A 4,247-nucleotide genomic window follows, 5' to 3' on the forward strand; every position below is an offset into this window, starting at 1 on the left:
TACAGCCGGCGCACAGTCAGCCAGGGGGACATACAGTCGGCGCACAGTCAGCCAGGGGGACATACAGTCGGCGCACAGTCAGCCAGGGGGACATACAGTCGGCGCACAGTCAGCCAGGGGGACATACAGTCGGCGCACAGTCAGCCAGGGGGACATACAGTCGGCGCACAGTCAGCCAGGGGGACATACAGTCGGCGCACAGTCAGCCAGGGGGACATACAGTCGGCGCACAGTCAGCCAGGGGGACATACAGTCGGCGCACAGTCAGCCAGGGGGACATACAGTCGGCGCACAGTCAGCCAGGGGGACATACAGTCGGCGCACAGTCAGCCAGGGGGACATACAGTCGGCGCACAGTCAGCCAGGGGGACATACAGTCGGCGCACAGTCAGCCAGGGGGACATACAGTCGGCGCACAGTCAGCCAGGGGGACATACAGTCGGCGCACAGTCAGCCAGGGGGACATACAGTCGGCGCACAGTCAGCCAGGGGGACATACAGTCGGCGCACAGTCAGCCAGGGGGACATACAGTCGGCGCACAGTCAGCCAGGGGGACATACAGTCGGCGCACAGTCAGCCAGGGGGACATACAGTCGGCGCACAGTCAGCCAGGGGGACATACAGTCGGCGCACAGTCAGCCAGGGGGACATACAGCCGGCGCACAGTCAACCGGGGGACATACAGTCGGCGCACAGTCAGCCAGGGGGACATACAGCCGGCGCACAGTCAACCGGGGGACATACAGTCGGCGCACAGTCAGCCAGGGGGACATACAGCCGGCGCACAGTCAACCGGGGGACATACAGTCGGCGCACAGTCAGCCAGGGGGACATACAGCCAGCTCACAGTCAGCCAGGGGGACATACAGCCAGCTCACAGTCAGCCAGGGGGACATACAGCCAGCTCACAGTCAGCCAGGGGGACATACAGCCAGCTCACAGTCAGCCAGGGGGACATACAGCCAGCTCACAGTCAGCCAGGGGGACATACAGCCAGCTCACAGTCAGCCAGGGGGACATACAGCCAGCTCACAGTCAGCCAGGGGGACATACAGCCAGCTCACAGTCAGCCAGGGGGACATACAGCCAGCTCACAGTCAGCCAGGGGGACATACAGCCAGCTCACAGTCAGCCAGGGGGACATACAGCCGCGCACAGTCAGCCAGGGGGACATACAGTCGGCGCACAGTCAGCCAGGGGGACATACAGCCGGCGCACAGTCAGCCAGGGGGACATACAGCCGGCGCACAGTCAGCCAGGGGGACATACAGTCGGCGCACAGTCAGCCAGGGGGACATACAGTCGGCGCACAGTCAGCCAGGGGGACATACAGCCGGCGCACAGTCAGCCATGGGGACATACAGCCAGCGCACAGTCAGCCAGGGGGACATACAGCCGGCGCACAGTCAGCCAGGGGGACATACAGCCGGCGCACAGTCAGCCAGGGGGACATACAGCCGGCGCACAGTCAGCCAGGGGGACATACAGCAGGCGCACAGTCAGCCAGGGGGACATACAGCAGGCGCACAGTCAGCCAGGGGGACATACAGCAGGCGCACAGTCCAGTCAACCAGGGGGACATACAGCCGGCGCACAGTCAGCCAGGGGGACATACAGCCGGCGCACAGTCAGCCAGGTGGACATACAGTCGGCGCACAGTCAGCCAGGGGGACATACAGTCGGCGCACAGTCAGCCAGGGGGACATACAGCCAGCGCACAGTCAGCCAGGGGGACATACAGTCGGCGCACAGTCAGCCAGGGGGACATACAGCCGGCGCACAGTCAGCCAGGGGGATATACAGCCGGCGCACAGTCAGCCAGGGGACAGTATATCAACATTGAGGTTTAGTCACAGCCTTAACTCCGGACTGAACTGTCAGATGTACTTTGCTGCCAGTACCACTGAGGTGATCACATTTATTGATTCTACGGTGCCATATCACTGACATTATCAGAATTTATTCCCCACCAGTAGGTGAATCTGTCTTTCTTTCACCTCTTCCTTTTCATTCCAGACTGTGCACCAAGACTGTCTGTTCCTAACCCTTGCCTGAGCCTATAGAACCCCCTCTGTATCCACTCTGTTACCAATTTGTACAACAGCCATCACTCCTGCAGCAGCAAACTGCATTAGCCCATCTTCTTGGCATATGAACATTACCAGCAAGGCTGGTATTTATCGTCCATCAACAGCTGTCCTGATAAAGCAGTGGTTGAAACTTTATTGCTGGACCAGCACAGCAGGTCAGGCAGCATCCAGGGAACAGGAGATTCGACGTTTCGGGCACAGGCCCTTCTTCGGGCCTGTGCCCGAAACGTCGAATCTCCTGTTCCCTGGATGCTGCCTGACCTGCTGTGCTGGTCCAGCAATAAAGTTTCAACTTTGATCTCCAGCATCTGCAGACCTCACTTTCTCCTGATAAAGCAATGGGTCTTCTTCAACAGATGGCAGTGGTTTAATATCAGCTGATTGACTTGTTGGGCCACTTCAGGAATTAGTTAAGAGTTAGCCAGGTCATTGTGGATCGTTTCAGAGATAACCTCTGGGACACCCCACCAATCAACCCACTGCCCTGTGGCCTAACACTTCAACTCCCCCTCCCCCTCCCCCTCCCCCAAGGACATGCAGGTCTTGGGCCTCGTCCATGGTCAAACCCTATCCACCCGATGCCTGGAGGAAGAACTCCTCATATTCTGCCTTGGGACCCTGCAACCACATGGGATTAATGCGGATTTCACCAGTTTCCACATTTTCCCCTCCCCCCCGCCTTATCCCAGTCCCAAGTCTCAAACTCGGCACCAACCTCCTGACCTGTTCACCGCCTTTCCCATCTATCTGCTCCACCCTCCTAACCAACCTATCACCTTCTCCCCCACCGTCATCTGCCTAATGTATTCTCAGCTACCTTCCCCCCAGCCCCAACCCCCTTCCATTTATCTCTCCGTCCCCAGACCCACAAGCCTCACTCCTAATGAAGGGCTTATGCCCAAAACCTTGATTCTCCTGCACCTCGGATGCTGCCTGAATGGTTGTGCTGTTCTAGCACCACACTCGCAACTCTGATCTGAAGCATCTGCAGTCCTCCCTTTCTCCTGGTTAGTCAGGTCAGTCTCGAATTGAAGCCAAAAGGGGCTAGATCAAGCCTGACAATGGCCAGTGTTGAAATAACCTCCTTCACCAGAGTACAATATCTACAGGTGTGGACAGGAGCGGTAATAAATTGGACACAGAGGGAAAAATTAGAACTTGGTCAAAGCAATAAGCTAGAGAAGGACAATACTAAAGTAGAAGCAACAACAGCAGAGGTTCAGTGAGGGAATGCGAGTGTGAGACTCTGGCAAAAGAGGTACAGCCACCAATGTTCGAGAGATCAAAACTAGGGAGAAAAAATGGATGTCAGGGAACTGCCGGGCTTGTCAGGATTACACAGGCAGGGAGGAGCTAGGGTCATGATGGGATGTAAAAACTGGGATGAGGATTTTAAAATTGAGATATTGCCAGACCAGGAATGACTCTTCGGGTGAATAGTGCAGATTCAGATGGGAGCCGCTGGAAATAATTACTCGAGAGATAACAAAGTTATTGGTGAGGTCTTCTGAGAAGGTGGCTTGAGGCAAGGTTGGAGATGGGTGATGCCAGCTATAAAGGTTGCAAATTGAGTAACAGAGCAGATATTTGCCAAGAATCCCAGCTCAAAATCAAACACCGAGTTCCGGTGGTTACCAACCTTCGGTCTGTCAGTGACCCAGGAGAGAAATAGAACATAGAACAGTACAGCACAGAACAGGCCATTCAGCCCACGATGTTGTGCCGACCATTGATCCTCATGTATGCACCCTCAAATTTCTGTGACCATATGCATGTCCAGCAGTCTCTTAAAAGTCCCCAATAACCTTGCTTCCACAACTGCTGTTGGCAACGCATCCCATGCTCTCACAACTCTCTGTGTAAAGAACCCGCCTCTGACATCCCCTCTATACTTTCCTCCAACCAGCTTAAACTATGAGCCCTCGTGTTAGTCATTTGTGCCCTGGGAAATAGTCTCTGCCTATCGACTCTATGCCTCTCATTATCTTGTATACCTCAATTAGGTCCCCTCTCCTCCTCCTTTTCTCCAATGAAAAAAGTCCGAGCTCAGTCAACCTCTCTTCATAAGATAAGCCCTCCAGTCCAGGCAGCATCCTGGTAAACCTCCTCTGAACCCTCTCCAAAGCATCCACATCTTTCCTATAATAGGGCAACCA

This window comes from Chiloscyllium plagiosum, chromosome 9 (genome assembly GCF_004010195.1).
Source record: "Chiloscyllium plagiosum isolate BGI_BamShark_2017 chromosome 9, ASM401019v2, whole genome shotgun sequence".
NCBI lineage: Eukaryota > Metazoa > Chordata > Chondrichthyes > Orectolobiformes > Hemiscylliidae > Chiloscyllium > Chiloscyllium plagiosum.